The sequence below is a fragment of the Hibiscus syriacus genome, unplaced genomic scaffold (assembly GCF_006381635.1).
Source record: "Hibiscus syriacus cultivar Baekdansim isolate YM2019G1 unplaced genomic scaffold, ASM638163v2 tig00111689_pilon, whole genome shotgun sequence".
NCBI lineage: Eukaryota > Viridiplantae > Streptophyta > Magnoliopsida > Malvales > Malvaceae > Hibiscus > Hibiscus syriacus.
Window position 1 is genome coordinate 117,141 of NW_024063154.1, and position 19,218 is coordinate 136,358.

A 19,218-nucleotide genomic window follows, 5' to 3' on the forward strand; every position below is an offset into this window, starting at 1 on the left:
TAAGCTTACGATATTTTTTTGATTAATGAATTACTCCATAATTTTTAATTTCCATTTAACTTTGGCGGTTTCCTTTAAACCTCTTGAGATTCAAACACAAATTACGATCAACACAATTAAAATTAATAAAAAAATTAAAATTAAAGTTATGAATCAACATATGAATCCCTAAATTCAATTTAGGGTAGGGTTTCACTTACCCAACTTAAATGTTGAAATGGAGAGCTTTCATTCAATATTTATGCACTTATGGTTTGAGATATAGGAGTGGATTTCACTAGAACTTGAAAAAAAATTAGCAAGATTATAACTTTCTATCACTTGAGTTCTTTCCAAAACTCATCAATGACTATCAATACTAAAGGTAGAAGATGGAGCTCTTCCTCCTCTTTTTCCATTTTGTTTGACTTAGGGAAGTTCATACAAAAAAATTATCTTCCTTAATAAAAAATTGACTAATCTTAATGTTAACAATTAAGATAATAAGGAACGGGCGTAATTTTTTATGTTAAAGATGAAATAAAATTTTTAAGGAGAATAAACTTATAAAATTTTAAGATCTAAAATATAAGCGAAGGGAGGCTGCCCCATCCTCCCTACTCGGTCCATCCCCGAAGCTAATATTATAAGTTGTTTGACACTTAATATCATTGTTCATTTAATAGCACAAGTTTTCCATCATTGAGAAGAACAACAAACCCCACAGATAACTGGCTTGTTTTGTTGGTCCACACTTGTTGACCCTGCAGACTATCAAAAAGACCAATTCCCCATTCTCTTGGAGCTGGAAATAGGAATTGTTACCAACAGTAATATCACCTTCATCAACCCAAAACACTGTCTGTTTATTGACAGGAACCGACTTCAAATTGAAACATGAGAGTTTTCGATTGGTGGGTCGATAAGTGGTTTACCGCGAGTATTGGATGAAGAGATATGTGTTTATGTTGGCGAGGGAGGTGGCTTGTAACATATTGGGTCGGGGTTTGTCGTGTTTCATATGGTTTTAGGATTGATCAGAAGCTGGATGGGTTGGTCGATAATGATGTGATGGTGATGAGAGGATGATGATCGGCGGTGTGGGGTCAAGGATGAGCGGTCAATGCGCTAGGAGGAGAAGAAAATAAATAAAAAAACAAACTTTTAAGGACTAAATTGGTGTTATATTGAAATATTGAAGGTTGTTTTTTTAGAATTAAAACTAAATAAGTTGATTTTAAAAGACAAAGGACTAAATTTATTAGGGTAAATTACACATTTAGTGCCCCCAACTAGTACTTTTGTTCTATTTTGACATTCAACTATTTTTTTTAAAATCATATCTAGCGTTTAGTTTTAGTTTCATTTTGATCACATGTCGTTAAAAAATTAACAGTGATGTTGACGTGTCATATCATAAGGTAATACCACATTATCATTAAAACAAATCTTGTCAACAGTTCTGTTAATTTTTTTATGAAAATGACCAAAATAACAATGTATAATTTAGAAAAGAATATAGTTAGATAATCAAAACAGAATAAAAATGATAGTTAAGATACTAAATGTAGTTTACCCATTTATTATAATATTTGTTTAAGATTCTATTAATAACAACGAAACATACTCCCATATCATAAGGTAATACCACATTATCATTAAAACAAAATCTTGTCAACAGTTCTGTTAATTTTTTTATGCAAATGACCAAAACATAACATTATGTATAATTTAAAAAGAATATAGTTAGATAATCAAAACAGAATAAAAATGATAGTTAAGATAAATGATTGTGCGTGTTTTAGTTTTTTTTTTAACTTAGAAGACCTTAACTTTTTGTATTTTAAGAATTTATCTGAACAAAAATTATTTAAACAATTAAAAGAAAAAGAAAACACTATACTGTATCTTCATTTAACCGTAAAAGTAAAAACTCTTAAAATTAAAATATTATAAAAATGAAAATATATTAACATGAATTATAACAATTCATTTTATATAAATTGCAAATATAATTTCAGACAAAAAAGAATAAATAAAAAAGATCAAACGACTAAACAAAGGCAAATTACAGGTCAAAGTCAACATTTCCACCGTTTATTATCGATCCAACGGTGAAAATAGAACCCATCATTTCTTTATCGAGTAGATAAACCCAATTCACTGTCGCGATAATATCTCGTTTATTCTTCAAAGCTCACTGCGAGAAGCCGCCACCACTTCCCTTTCCAGCAGCTTCTTCAATTTTTTTTTTAAAAAGAGAAACTCCGGTTTCAAATTCTTATAATATTCGAGAAATCGGAAAGCTTTAACTATGTATTGCCGGGCGCGATTTGCCTCGAGGCTAGCTTCGACGTCGACGGCGTCGTTTTCACCTTCTCTGTGTAGTAGAGTTTCATCGCCGATTGCTTCATCGTCTTCTGCTTCTTTTTCTGTTTCGTTTTGGAATCACAAGTACCGATCTTTGAGTTTTTCTTCTTCGCTCCGGTCGCTGAGGTTTTCAGCGCCTAGGTGGAGCAGCGGCATGGATTGGAGGTCGCTCGGGAGCCTGCGAACTCAGGCGAGGAATTCTGTTCCGGTTATGGAGAGATTCCACCGGAGGATAGCTACTACTGGTATGTATAACCCTTTAGGTTTCAGTTGTCTGAAATAGATTACTTTTCTTATGTATGTTCGCTGTTGATTTTGCTTGTATCTTGTTGCTTTGTCCGAATATTTTAGAAACTTTTAATGTTAATGGGAGGGAAAAAATATCTAGTTTACTGTTGATTTTGACGAAAATGTCTTTTGAACTCTTCTTCTTCTTCTTTTTAGTTTTTAATGAACGAGGGATGTTGGCGGGAAATAATATTGTTTTATAGTTTACGCTCCTTTATGAGAAAATGTAAGATTCGTGTTTAAAGAGGGTTCTTTTTCTTATGCGTTCTATGCAGCATCGGAACATCCTTTCAAGGGGAGTGATGACAAGTCTTCCCAAACCAGGGGGTGGAGAGTTCGGCAAATTTTATAGCTTACCGGCTTTGAATGATCCAAGAATTGGTATGTTGCTACAACTTGTACTTCAATCTACTTCACTTCAAATTCACGGTGGAAGTGGGGTTCTTTTCTATACATCACATTAAGTTATGGATTATACTTATCTGAAAAGCTAATGAATATTGTGTAGCAAGGACATTCGTTCTGCCACTTGCAATTATTTGTTGCTGCAAAAAAATGACAATTTATTATTTTCTTCATTATATTTGCAGACCGTCTTCCATACTCAATAAGGATCCTTTTGGAATCTGCTATCCGTAATTGTGACAACTTTCAAGTTACAAAGGATGATGTTGAGAAGATCGTTGATTGGGAGAATACATCACCAAAGCAAGTTGAAATCCCCTTCAAGCCTGCTCGTGTTCTCTTACAGGTTTTGTTGCATATTGTGAATGGTGAATCATAACTTGAAACTAGGATGTGTTTTCACATTGTACACATTTGTATTCTGTTCCAGGATTTTACTGGAGTGCCAGCTGTAGTTGATCTTGCTAGCATGCGGGATGCTATGAAGAATCTTGGCAAGGATCCTAAGAAGATTAATCCATTGGTTTGTAGTTGACCCTTAAGGGCCATTTCTTGCTATAAACTTTGGCTTTGGTCTCTTAATCAGTTGATGTTGTGTAAATAAGAAGATCCATTTTGCTTTCAGGTTCCAGTAGATCTTGTTGTCGACCATTCAGTTCAAGTTGATGTTGCAAGATCTGAAAATGCAGTGCAAGAAAACATGGAACTTGAATTTCAGAGGAACAGAGAGAGATTTGCTTTCCTTAAATGGGGTTCATCTGCTTTTCATAATATGCTTGTTGTTCCTCCTGGTTCTGGAATTGTTCACCAGGTAAAGACATTTTGCATCTTACACTTACATTGGGTTTTCCTGTCAGATACTTTTAGGTCATTCAAGGGTCATAATTAGAACATATAGTAAATCGTATCCTGGTTCAATGCCTCACTCTATTTTGGTTCTGCTTTATTGCTTTCGTATTTAATTCCTCATAATGAATTTGCAGGTTAACCTGGAATACCTTGGACGTGTTGTTTTTAACACTCATGGAACACTCTATCCTGATAGTGTTGTTGGTACCGATTCTCATACAACTATGATAGATGGGTTAGGAGTTGCAGGTTGGGGAGTTGGAGGAATTGAAGCAGAGGCAGCAATGCTTGGCCAGGTAATCTTTGCCCTCTTTTTCTCGTATATGTTCATGGTATAAGAAAATTTATTTTTTGTTTTTATTCTTGTAGCAACATGTATCATTATTTTTCTGTTATTTAGTTACTTGGTCCTGAAATTTCGCTGTTCATTTTCTTTTGAGCCACTCCTATGTAGACCTGAGCAGGGTATCAAATAAAGTTCCGAAAACGCGCGATATTGCGGCGCGTCGCCGCTTTTCATGGTTTTTGCGGCAGACTCCGAGTTATTCACCCGTGATTCCAAGATAAAAACAAAAATAAACATTCCCTCTGCAATCAAGCATTCAACCGTATGCAAAAACAAAAAACAAAACGAAGGGAATATATTCCCTTACAACCAGGGCAGGGACAAAACTATTTAGTGAACAGGAGAATCAAATACCCATTACCCACACAGGGGAAGAGCCGGAAAAACAAAGCCCAGTCGGTAAGAAGTTTTCTGTCCGTCGAGCTTCGCCGCCGGTGAAAGAGTAGATCAAGCTTCTCGCTTCCATTTAAGAAGGTAAAACTGTAAAAGTTTTTTCCCGCTTAGCTTAGGAAGATTGAAGATGCAATCTTCACTCGGGGATTTGGGGTTTCGAATATGCAATCTTCCATTCAGTGAAGGTTGAAGAAGAGTGAAATGGGTGGGGGTGAAACGAAGAAGATTGAACTAGGGAATGGGGATGGGAAGAAAAAAACGAAGAACTGAAGTGAACTAGTGAAGAAGATAAGTTGAGAGAAATGGGAACAAGGGCCGGTCAATTACTTATATTAAAAAAAAGAAAATAGATAAAATTATTTCATGCACCAGTGAAGAAAATTTGTTTTACAAGCTAGGTTCTAAAAAATCTAAACTTCTAATATTGTCATATATTTTATTTAAGATTTATGAGTCAGCATTTTAAAAATATGTAAATTTTGCATAGAAAACATTTTAAAAATCTTTAAAAATTATTCCTTATAATTATAATATTTTTATTATGTTTTAAGATAAGTTGTGCAAAATTTAAAAAAAATTCACGACCGTGACACCCGCAGTGAACGCGATGTCATCCATTATGTCCGCAACCACGATAAACGCGACCGAAAACGTGACCGCGAACACTATTTAAAACCCTGGACCTGAGTTAAAAGGGCTTATGTTAGGCATTGTTATCTAGCTGAAAGCTTGGTTTTTTTTTCTTTACATTTTCTGTAATATTTTTTTTGCAAAGTTTACAGCCCATGAGCATGGTGTTACCTGGTGTCGTTGGATTCAAGTTGTCTGGCAAATTGCTCGATGGTGTCACGGCCACCGACTTGGTTTTGACTGTGACACAGATGTTGAGGAAGCATGGTGTTGTTGGCAAATTTGTTGAGTTTTATGGTTTGCTCTATGATCTCAAGTCTATCAACATAATGTTTTACAATTAACATCCAATGTATGTGCTTTAATCATTTTTATTGTTTTTAATGTGCGTGTAGGTGAGGGAATGGCTGAATTATCATTGGCTGATCGAGCCACAATAGCAAATATGTCACCTGAATATGGAGCAACCATGGGCTTTTTCCCTGTAGATCATGTAACACTGCAGTATCTTAAGCTAACTGGTAGAAGTGACGAGACGGTGAGTTCAGTTTTCCATGGGTTTCTATATTGTGTTGGTTTGCTTGCTCTACTTAGTTTATTTGATGAATGTTATACTGCGGGGTTTGGAATATGCTTTTTACATATCAGGTGTCAATGATAGAAGCTTATTTGCGTGCAAACAAGATGTTTGTTGACTACAATGAGGTAATGTTTCCTCAACTCTTGTTGATAGGAATGTATATTTAGATAGAATCATTTATCTGACGTCATGGCCCAATTTACATGAGCAGCCTCAACAAGAAAGAGCATACAGTTCTTATTTACAGTTGGACCTTGCTGAAGTTGAACCCTGTATCTCAGGGCCAAAGCGGTATGCAAATTACCTCTTTTATTTTTTATGCTTCTTTTCTTTCTTTCTTTCTTTCTTTCCTTCTTTTCTTTTATCTTTTTCTTATTGGCAGTTTTATTTGATGCTTTTTTTAATAGGCCTCATGATCGGGTTCCCTTGAAAGAAATGAAGGCTGATTGGCATGCATGTCTTGATAACAATGTTGGATTCAAGGTTAGACACAGACAGTTCCATTGCAATTAGTTCATCATAAAGGTTTTTTTTTGATGTCTTTCCATTGTGTTAGAAAAAGATTTAAACTCTCGTGAGGGTGTTGGCTTTAAGGTATGAAGTTCTAGATTCCGTTGTGTGCCTCAGGTCCATTAATACTTCATATATACCTTTGCAAAACTTATCATTTGTCCATCTTTCATCAGTGTACAAGAACAAATTTTGAGCATTTTTTTTATACTTATATTTATTGGCACATCATGCCATAATTTTGTAATCCTTGTTGCAGGGTTTTGGTGTGCCAAAGGAAGAGCAGAATAAAGTTGCTAAGTTCGCATTCCATGGCCTGCCTGCGGAACTAAGGCATGGAAATGTTGTAATTGCAGCTATCACCAGTTGTACAAACACGTCAAACCCTAGTGTCATGCTTGGGGCTGGGCTTGTGCTAAGAAGGCTTATGAACTAGGTTTGGAGGTTAGTCTTAGCTTGTTTATACGTTCTCTCTGCTTTTAACCATCTGAGGTATGAACATTATCTGGGTTTAGTTAAATTTGTAGGATGTGAATTGAACTTGAACCGTTATCTTGAGTTTCACAACTCTTGCAAAAAATTGGCTATATTGGGATTTATTTTGGATTATATTTGAGTTCCATTCTCATATCAGGATCTCTTTATTGGAACTTCTGGATCTTATTTGAGTGTTTTTGTTTCCTCTTACTTTAAGAAAAGGGACAGCAAACTTCTACCTTATCTGTAGCTGGAATTTAAGTTTTTTGCCTGGTATCTTAAAATGTATTTTGCATTGTTATGCCCCAGGTCAAGCCATGGATTAAAACAAGTCTTGCTCCTGGATCTGGAGTTGTTACAAAGTATTTGCTTCAGAGGTATGTTGATTGCTTATGATATTCCGTTTAAGAAGTTTAGTTATCCCTATTATCCTTTTAAAAGAACACAAAAATATCTTGGAACACAGTAACATCTTACTCCCGTTTTGGTATCTATAGTGGGCTGCAAAAATACTTAAACCAGCAGGGTTTTAACATTGTTGGTTATGGCTGCACAACCTGTATCGGGAATTCTGGAGAACTTGATGAATCAGTTGCTTCAGCAATTTCAGAAAATGGTAATTTTTTTTCTTTTTTTTGTAGAATGCAGAATCTGCTTCTTCATTACTCAGAAAAGTGTCTGCAATTCTCTTCGTAGTTTGGGGATCATTGTCATGAGTGCAAGGATTAGTGGATATATCTACTGATACTGTTAATTATATTTTTGGGAAGTTGCTAAATGTGCTGATAGCTTCAGTTCTAGACTTTAGGCCATTCCTGATTTCATTTTAACTCGAGCATCTATTTATTTCGGTTATGTCCTTAAAATTGAAGTTCGCTCCTATTGGTTATTTTCTCTCCTAATAATCTGCCTTAACCAATTTTCAATACCTGCTTTTTACTTGCTCTCTTTCTAGTTTCGCTTTGCCTTTGTTCCTTGTTCACCGTCATTTATCTTCATTTACAAATCTGTCGGTTATTATTTCAGATATCATTGCTGCAGCAGTTCTTTCTGGGAATAGAAACTTTGAAGGTCGTGTTCATCCCCTAACCAGAGCCAACTATCTTGCTTCACCTCCATTGGTCGTTGCCTATGCCCTTGCCGGCACAGTATGTATACGATCATTACCTATATCATCCTTGTTTCTATTCAGTTTAGCAATAACAAAAATATAAAATGCAGCGACTAGTAGTTTTTCTTATTTCTTGGATTAGTCGTATTGCGAAATTTTAGGCAATCCAGTTGACGCCATTCATGCTATGTAGTTCCAAAAATTAGGAGCTGCAGGTTTTCCATTTTGTTACATGGTCTCTAAATATTTCTTGAACCCTGCTCGATGGGAAAATTCTATTTATCTAGCTAGATTTTCAAGACTACATGCATCATGGATCCAAGCTCATAAATTTAAATTTGGAAGTTGATATAATAATAATAGCGGTTGATGGGGATGCTTATTATCTCTTGCCGATAGTGAGCTCAGATTCATTATATGCTAGCAACATCTTTAGGTCCTTTCTCCTTATTTTCAGGTTGATATTGACTTCGAGAAAGAGCCGATAGGGACAGGAAAGTCTGGTAACAACGTTTATCTCAGAGATATATGGCCTAGCAATGAAGAGATCGCACAGGTATATACTTGTGCAATTACTTGAAAAGAGACAATTTTGCCTAATTTTTTTAGCTCACATGATAAGGAACTCCGTTCTTGTGACAGGTGGTTCAATCTAGTGTTTTGCCTGACATGTTCAAGAGCACCTATGAAGTCATCACAAAGGGCAACCCGATGTGGAATCAACTCTCTGTCCCTGCTTCCATTCTCTATTCTTGGACCCGAACTCAACACATCCATGAGCCTCCATACTTCAAAAACATGACTGTAGATCCACCAGGCCCGCATGGAGTGAAAGATGCCTATTGCTTGCTCAATTTTGGGGACAGTAACTACCGATCACATCTCTCCTGCGGGTAGCATACACAAGGATAGCCCTACTGCTAGGTATCTTCATGAGCGTGGGGTGGACCGGAAAGACTTCAATTCTTACGGTAGTCGTCGAGGTAATGATGAAGTGATGGCAAGAGGCACATTTGCCAATATCCGTATTGTCAACAAGCTTTTGAAAGGAGAAGTCGGTCCAAAGACGATTCACATTCCAACTGGAGAAAAGCTTTATGTATATGATGCCGCAATGGTGAGTATTAGCATTCCAATTTAAAAATTTGTTGCTCCGGCTTAGACTGTGTAATTACTAATGGCAAAATATTGTCCACTTGCAGAGGTACAAGGCTGCTGGACAAGACACAATTGTCTTAGCTGGAGCAGAGTATGGAAGTGGCAGCTCACGAGATTGGGCCGCCAAGGGTCCGATGCTACTGGTATGTATGATGACTTATTATTTCATGATATCAGAATATCAGAATGTTCATGTTTCTGTCATTTGGGGTCGTGTATGTTATCTCATTCATCATCCCAAACGGGTTTTCCGTGTTCAGGGAGTGAAAGCAGTTATAGCCAAGAGCTTCGAGAGAATCCACCGTAGTAATCTTGTTGGTATGGAATCATTCCTCTTTGTTTCAAGCCAGGTGAGGATGTTGATACTCTAGGATTAACCGGCCACGAACGCTATTCAATTGATCTTCCGAAAAAAATCAGTGAGATAAGGCCCGGCCAAGATGTTACCGTAACAACTGACACTGGTAAATCCTTCATGTGTACAGCGCTTCGATACAGAGGTATGTCGATAGTGATTGAAAGAGAAAGAGTGATGACTTTTCAAACCCCGAATTCAGTTTCATCCTAGTTGCAGTTTGATTGCTCATCATATATAGATTTTTTTAATATCCCCAAAATTTGTGTGCAGGTGGAATTGGCATACTTCGATCATGGTGGCATTCTTCCCTTTGTTATCCGCAACCTAAACAAAGAATAGAGACAACTTAAGCTTCAAGTGGTCTGTTTACCTGGCTGTCTTGTTTGATTGGTCTTTATACGGGTATCAAGGTGTTGACAGTCAATAACTAATGGCAGGTTCTAACGTTCTCGATATGACCCGAAAATGCTTGATAATGTTGTTTTTCCGTAGTAATATCTGGTATGATAGGTTTGAAACCGAACCAATTTGAGTAGTTGAAATGAGATCTAGTTTGTTTGGGGTTTCCTCATCTTTTGAGCTCTGTTAATTGGTCTGTTCTTCTTAAGGAATACATGTTGGAACTTTTCTTGACAATTTGATTTCATGCATGACATTTGATCCTGAAAGGTCTACGTCGGGATACATACTCATGTTTATGTAGCACTTAGTTTCTGAATTTCCAACTTAATTGGGAAATCATTTAAGTTGGATACATGATATTTATATATGAAAATGATAATGATAAACAAGTTTTGTCATTCTTTTTATTTGTTTTTAAAATTCTTCCATGATAATTTACTTTTTAAAGTTCCAATTTTTTAAAATAATTTTTTATTTGTCAATTGTCGTATTACGGGCATATAAAATATAAAATATTGAGGTGTCTTTTTACTCTAATATTCACTTTGAGGTTTAAACTTTATTTTAAATTTATGAATTTTTATAGCATTGTTTGATTTGATGAAGTTGTGTTGTTTAAAAGGTTATAAAATATAATTAAATTAAAAATAGAATAATTACACTATGATGATAATAGTAGAATTAAAATAAAATGTTTTGAAGTTCAGAGATTAATAAGATTGTAATTTAATTGATACAAAATGTTTTAAAATCATAATCCAAGAGTTAATGTAAAAAAATTAAAAAAATGTTAATGTAACTTACTAATTAATGTAATATTTCAAAAATCTTTCTCAAAGGGAAAAATTTTTGGTGAGTCAACTTTGGGTTACTATTGTTTATAATGTTAGAATTTAATTCGAATTCAATGACATTAATTGATTAATATATAAATTTGAGAAAGTAAAAAAATATATAAATTTGAGAAAGTAAAAAATCTAATTTAATTAAAATAGATAACTTTATAAAAGTATATTATATTTTTATTTAGTTTCTTTTGTAATCAAGTATCTATTTATAATAGATACAAAGAGTAAGGCTAATAAAAGTTTTTATCTCAAAAATCTTTTTGTATTTTTTATATTAGTAAAAATTCTCCTTTATCCGTGGTTTATTTCTTTTGTGTTTTTTATTTAAATATGATGTTCTTTATTTTTTTTTCCGATCGTGTTTATTTATTTATCGTTCCGATATTATAATATATTGTTTCTTATTTTCCCCAATATCAACTTTGTTACGACCACACGCCTACTCGAGTATCAAGGCGTCGATCCTCACTTCGTTACAATTGCAAGGCAGTACCTTGATTTAGTGAAGGTAACATCAGTTTTGACAATAGTTAAGTTTTCCACTCGAGATGGACCTCAAGCGCCTACCGGATCACATTTAGTTCTACAGTCGGTGATCGAGTACTTATCGATTTCGATCCAATCCCTTGGTCGATCGCTCGTTGTGTGTCATAACTTAAGGTTAGTTAAATTCGAATAACTCAAGCACAAGTGACTCATTTAAACCCCTAAGCAAATATATTACACTCGAAATACAACTTCAAACCAAAGTACTGTAATGAAATCTAGAACATCTGTAAAAGCCATTAATGCACGAAATTTGGGAAATTTTAGTTGATTTCTGCGAATCCAATCATATATAGAAATCTTAGGAGAGTTGCCCTTGGTGGGTTCCACTTCTCATCATGTCTCTGAACTCCTCGTAGTTGATTTTACCATCCTGTAAAACATATGCATAACTAATAAGCAATTTCCATCATTTTGCAAGGATAAGTGTGCCTCATAAGGTAGAAAAATGGGTGGCTCTTACGTTGTCTGTGTCAACTTCAGATATAATTTCTTTGATTGTTTCATCGTCACCCATTCCATATTCTTTCATGGCAGCTTCTAGTTCATCTCTTGTGATATACCTGCAAAAGAGAAAGAAAAGGAAATGTTTTATGTCTCAAGGCAATCCCAACCAAATCAGAACGAATCCAAATAACATTGGAGAATTGCATGTAAAGGTGTAAAACTCACCCACTTTTGTCCTTGTCAAAGTGTTGAAAGCTTATGAAGATGTTTCTCTTTCAAGCCTATGTCTATGCATTGTAGCAGTGATAAATTCAATGTAATCCATGGTGCCATTTCCATCAACGTCAGCCTGCAACGAAATCAAGCCCAAGGTAAAGTATTCATGACTTTGAATCAATGAAAATCTACAGTATTATAAGAGTCAAGTGGCATCTTACAGCTTCCATCAGCTGCTTGACCTCAGCCTCTGTCAGCTTTGATCCAAGTCGAGTCAATCCGGTCTTAAGTTCATCATAAGTGATCGTGCCACTGTTGTCGGTGTCTATATTTGCAAACATTTGCTTCAAACCTTGGATTTCGTCGGTGGAAAGATTTTCTGCAATGACCTATAATCCACCAGGCTTTTTATTAGCTACAATATCTGGAATCAGAGTTGAGTTTCGGATGATGGTATATATTTCAACATAAATATGCTTAGTTTCTTAAAGATGTTTCATATTCACAAGACTCAATATCGATACTTGAGGAACACTGAGCAACGGAATAAGTTACCTTCAAGGCAAGCTGCTTTAGTTTGTTCATCCTTCTGAATTGCTTCATTCTAGAAAGGACTGCATTGTCTAGTGGCTTGTCTGATGATTTCCACCTTCTCTTATCCATGGATGCTCTGCATAAACCAAATGATTTCAATCCCGGATTCTTCATTTTTCTAAAAGTATTTGCATGTGATACTTGTGTGCAACGAATGACTGAACACGGGTATGAAAATAGAACTTAGAAAAAAGAAATGAAAATATGCATATCAGTCGCATTCTCGAATCTCTGATATCAAATGTAAGTACCTAGGACTTGAGTTGAAGTAATACGCTGTTTCGGATCCTGTGTTAACATCTTTCGGACAAGGTCCTTAGCACTGTTTGAAATAGATGGCCATGGCTGACTTTCGAAGTCAATCTCTCCTCCTAAGATAGCATCAAATATCCCCTTCTCTGTTTTCTGTCATGAAAAATGAATAACAAATACAGTTTGAAGGCAATTAGTATAGTGTTTGAGAAAGCTTTAAACTTTCACCTGCCCAAAATGGAGGCACCCCACTGAGTAAGATATACAATATAACTCCTGCACTCCATATATCAATTTCCTTCCCATATTTACGCCTTAACACTTCAGGAGCAACGTAGTATGCACTCCCAACTATGTCCCTATACACCTTTCCTGCCAAAAAGCAACAATCAGTAAAGAACTCAACAGCTGCTTCGGGATACAAATTGCGGTCACGGACGCGTTTTTGAATGCTATTACGGTCAACTATTGACGGTGAAAACCGTAATGGCACAGAGTTATGTGAACCAGAACATATTATAACAATAGAGTATGCATAAAGTTGCAGCAAATTATGATCTATGAGTGGCAAGCATTTACCGTCTTCGATGAAGACCGATAACCCGAAATCGGTGGCCTTCAAAGGGCATTCTCATCTTTGGTAGACAGCAAAAATTCTCAGGCTTAAGGTCCCTATGCTCACTCCCATGAAATGACAAGCATGGACAACATTCACAATCGCCCTACACTTGAAGCAGCTGCTCTTTCACTATAATGGCCTCTGGCAATAATCCTATCAAACAACTCACCACCGGCACACAGTTCCATCACAAGGTGAACGATTGTTTATCTTCATATGCACCTTTAACTCCACAATGTTAGGCTGTCCACTCAAATGCTGCATGATTTGTATCTCCCTTCTCATGTCATCCTTATCACCCTTTGTGATGAGCTTCCTCTTTGATATAGTCTTGCAAGCATATTGTTTTGCCAGTAGAGTTGTCGGTGCAAAGATAAGTTACTCCAAACTGACCTTTTCCTAATTCTTTACCGATTGTGTAAAGCATCCTTATTTCTTCATATGGTTTGCCAAGGATTGTGTCAGCCTTTGGTGCTTGAGTGACTGGTTTTTTTAGGGATGTGGTGAGCTTGGGGTTGAGCTGGTTCAGCGGCTCCTGCTTTTTTGCCATTTGGTTTGACCCTTTGGTTTTTGTCAGGCAGCCACCCATCTGGTTTCACTTGTAACAGATTTTTATAGAAAGAAGGGGGGGAAACCCAGATTTAGAAAGTGGATCAGAGTCCAGTGATTAAACCCAGAAAACTAAAGCAAAAAGGTGTCTTTATTTCTAAAACCAAGCGAATATGATAATGCAAAGAAATAAAGTTTAGGCATGCGATTATAAAAGAAAAGGCTTGGCTTGCTTGTTTGATGAACAAACAATGGATTCAGTATATCTGAAACATTGAACTTTGTAATGCTTCAGACCAGAGATAGAGATGGGAGAGCGAGAGCGAGAATGCCTCTGCCAAGAAGCATTATGAAACAGAAGCCAATTTAACAGATCTGTAATAAAAAAATATTAATTAAAAGATAAAACAAAACAAAACTGAAAATCATTAGCTGTATGTTGTCTTCTTCTTTTTGAGTTAGTTGCACCATACATTCTCAAACTATTATCTCCATCCGAAATTGGTCCCTAAACTTTTAAACATTCTAATTTCATTCCAAATTATGACTCATATTAAATTGATCCTAAAATTGTTAACGTTCCAAGAATATCCCCCTAAATCATTCAAAAGTTTGGGGATAAATATAAAATGAGGGTCATAGTTTGGAGATGAATTTGGATACTCAAAAGTTTGAGGACCAATTTAAAATGAGAGTCATAATTTGAATATGAAATTAGAATGTTCAAAAGTTTGAAGATTAATTTAGAATGAATCGAGTTTAGGGATATGTAGTGCAATTAACTCAATTATTGTTTTAAGTAATTAACTTAATTTATGAGTTGTGAATTTGTTAATAATATTTTAAGGATAAGATTTGAGTACACAAACAATTAGAAAATTAGAAAGAAAGAAAAAGTTGAGAATTAGGTGGGGTTGGATGCAAGGACATTGGTTTATGATAATGTTTTTAAAATAATTGTTAAATTGATCCTTAATATAAAACTATGTTTATTATATATAAAAAAAGGTGCAGGTTTTTTTTTACTATTACTTTCTATAGTTGAGATACTTTGTTAGGTAAGTTTTTTTTCATTTGGCTTAATATAAAAAAATAAGTATTCAAACTATATTATTTTTTTATCAAATTAGTACCCAAACTTTTTTTCAGTCAATCCAAATGCTTAACGTTACAAACGTTACCATTTTAAGTGTCCCGACCGTAACGAAAGTTAATTCTGTTAAAGGACACGTGTTGCCTTTATAAATTGTAAAAGTTTTATTTAAATTAAAAAACTTAAGATTATATTTTTAAAAGAAAAAACTCAAAATTTATAAAACTATAAAAAACCCAAAAACTTTTGGAACCCTAATTTCAATCCCTTTATCATCGTCAACCGCCACCATCGTCGTCAATCGGCCGACCACCCATCGAGGTGTAACCAACCAAACATCGACGACTAAAACCCTATTGTCTTCGTAACATGTCAGGCACCCAATGGAGGTGTAGGTGCAACATTTCGCAAACGTTGATTTTCACCTATATCCCCGATTTTCGCTGCAATTAGATATTGGAGTTGGGGATTTCGATCTTTGGGTGTTCTTCCGGTCTTTCACCGTTGGAAATTTTGGCCGATTGACAACAATGGTCGTGGTCGGCGATGATAAGGGATTGAAATTAGGGTTCTATTTTTTTGGGGTTTTTTTTGTATTTTGAGAAAATTTTAGTTTTTTAATATGTATTTTATGTTTTTATTTTAAATAAAAATTCTCAAAATTACCATAACGTGACATATGTCCTTTAATGGTTGAATTTAATGGTTGTTACGGCCCAAACACCTAAAATGGTAACCTTTGTAACATTAGACATCTAGATTGATAAAAAAAAAGTTTAGACACCACTTTAAAAAACGAGAGACTATACTTTCCATTTTGTCCACATTTCCCCTACTAAAATAATTTATATAGTCATAAAAAAACTAACGTTCTAATCTTACTTATAAAGTTTGTATCTTTTAGAATAACGAAATAATTTAAAGATGGTTTGAATGTAGCGTGGAGCCATGGTCTCGAAGATTATCGTAGAGCTTGATAATAGTGAAATTGTGAGGAGATTAAATTTACATGGACAGCCTAATGACGATGTTATAACACGGCGAATTCGCAGTCTGCTTGAGTGGAGATAGTGCACAAGTCATCCATATAAAACGAGAAACAATGAGCTAGCTGACGCTTCGGCCAATATTGGAAGGAATGACATTTTTTATAATTTTAATTCATTTAATATAATATTTTTGGTCCAATCACAATCTAATTAAGGAAAACCAAGTTTCAAGAAAATGAAGAAAATAAACAAACCAGCGTCCTATGGCTGAAGGAAGCTAAGCGCGTAAATGACACTAAGCTAGACCCTTCATATGTGATTTGGTTTACAAAAATACGTATATAACCTATATTAACGTTACAACCATAAACATAAAGAAAGAAACTAGTTATATAGGGACTTGAACCTAAGTAAATTATGTGATTAGGATGTACCTACACCACTGAAGCACAATTTTCATCGATTATTGTGTGATTTTTTTTATATACTTGAATCAAATTAATATAAGATTAAAAATATAAGTTTAAGATTTTATATTTTAAGAATAAATTTAATATTTCTTCTTTTCCATGATTATAATTAGATGATTTTAACTTTTACATTTGACTTAAAATATTTTTCGAGTGCACTTTTTATCCACAGTTATAATTTTATAAATTATAGAATAAACACATCAGATGATAACAAATGAATGCTAAAATATAATTTTGACTCTAAAACATAATTTTTAAATACAAAAGTTAAAATTTTTAACTTTTGCTTTTGAGTTAAAGAAATGGGTATAAAATGTATTTTCCCCTTTAAATACTATCGTTTAGTATTGTTCATAATTTCAAAAATATTTTTAATAAGTAACGATGAATAGGTTAATTTATAATGACTAAAACTTGAAGATAATTGTTTACATTCTATTTTGCATTCAACAAATTTGACAATCAAACCTATTTGATATGTATTTCATATAAAGAAGAAACATTAAATTTAATTTTAAAAATAAAAAATAATTGTTTTTATTTTTAATATTGTATAACTTAAATTTAAAGTATATGTAAAATTTATCATATTAACCAACGAATAAATTTTGCTTCAGTGGTATTGGTATCACCTAATCATATAGTTTATTTAGGTTTAAGTCCTTAAACAACTAGTTTTCTTTCTTTTTATTTCTGATGGTAAAGTCAATATAGGTTATACATGATTGTGTATGTCAAATCACAAATGAAGGGTTTGGCTTAGTGGCACTAGCGTGCTTGGCTTTTCTTCAGCCCCTAGGATGTTGGTTCAATCCCCTCCTCATTTTGTGTGACATTTATCATCATTTGATGCCAAAAAAATATAATTACAAAAAAAATGAGGACACGTATCATTATATAATTAGAAAATTAAATTTGTTGAATTAAATTAAAATTAAGATAAAATTGATAGAATGTGTAAATATTAAATACTAAATATATAATTATGCTATTTTAATTAATTGTCGCGTCACCTATTTCATTAAATAGGTTAGTGGTTTGATTAATGCATTTAAATAATTGAATGATCTGATTGATAAAATTTTAAAATAATGATCAATTTAAAAATAATAATAATTAGATGATCAATGATATAGTTTACAAATTTTTTTTGTTTATCACATGAAAAACATGGCATGAACAAATTAAAGATCGAAGGGTGGAGATTCAAGATCATAGGAGATTTGCGTATTCTTGAGCCTCGTGATAGGAACATACATCAAGTGGATCGCAAAATGGAGAAATCATTACATAAATTGGTCCCATGGATGTGCAGTTTAAGAAATTTATTTAATAGATATAGTGCTTAGCTGATTTACCCTTTACTTAATTGATAAAAAAATATTTATTTTCAAATTCGAAAAACAATTTCTTAGAAGAACAACAATGGGAGCTTCTTATTTTAAGAAAAATCCTAATTATGGAGTAACAAATATCCAACAAACTGACTGATATTGGTCTATAGAAGCAAACATAACTTGCAAGCAAGTTTCTCTACTTCACAATTTGCCTTTTTAATTGGCAAAATTGCTCAAATATTATTTTTTTAAAAATTCTCTCATATAAGTGTTTTCAAAATTATTTTCTTATCTAATGTTACGATGCACGCTAGAAGAAGCTCAGACGACATAATCAGGGATAAATGCACTAAGCTCCCTAAGACTAAGGAGTCAAATACTCATTATTTAAAAAAATGAAAATTAGTTTACTGTGTTAAGAAAATAAATTACATACCCATTATTTCAAAGAAAAAAATATTAAAACTGTAGATCCTAATTCTTAAATTTCTAGATCTATCACTATACAACGACTTTAGAAAGACGCCTTGATGAGATAATGACTTCCCACAAGCTACTTGCCTACCCACAAGCTAATAATACTATAATCTTGTGAAAAATCATCGAGTAGTTTAAACGTTTTTCGACATATACTATAACATTCACACTATATAAGAAAAAATTAAATACCTAAAAGAGTTTTTCATCACATTATCTAACCAGTTTTCCCCTTTTTAATTAGTTTCTTTGCCTTTTCCAGTAATTTAAATAATACTTTTTATAATTTTAGTTTAGTTTTTATTTGAATAACATTCGGTACAAATTTGTTATTGTATTTCTATTTTGAGTAAACTACACAATGATTATTAATATTTGAATAAATTTTTATTTTTTCCGCTAAAGTTTCAAATGTAACAAATTGATTACTAATATTATCGATTTATAGCAAATCGGTGACTCACCATTAACCACCGTTATTTTAGGTGACGAAAATATGATATAACACGTTAAACTGTTGACTGTCAACCGATATGCCATGCTGGAGAGCCCGTTTGGACAAAATCTGTCATTCCCCTGTTTACAAACCAAATCCCTAAAACTTAATTTACCCATTTTTAGTTTCAAACTATCTTCTACTGGATCATTATTCAGATTATCATATCATTAAACTTAACAAACAAACACATGAGCACAATAACATACAATCCTCAAATTTGAGGATTTACATACATTCTTTTTGCAAAAGGATTAGATTGAGAATTTTAGAGAAGTAGAAATATTTCATTTAGCCCTGAGCATTTTTAAAACAGATATAGATGTTCAGAAAACCCATGCTCCAAATAGGGCCAAATGGCTCAAATCACTTATTGCAACCTATGGTTACCCAGCTAGACGGAGTATCCTTGTGGTCCAAGAAAAT

The 19,218-nt window shown here is 33.9% G+C and overlaps 2 pseudogenes; one reads left to right on the forward strand and one right to left on the reverse strand.

Annotated features, from left to right (window-relative positions):
- Positions 1-2,278: 2,278 nt before the first annotated feature.
- On the forward strand, positions 2,279-10,123 carry LOC120167570 (annotated as a pseudogene).
- Positions 10,124-11,399: 1,276 nt separating this feature from the next.
- On the reverse strand, positions 11,400-14,255 carry LOC120167568 (annotated as a pseudogene).
- Positions 14,256-19,218: the final 4,963 nt, after the last annotated feature.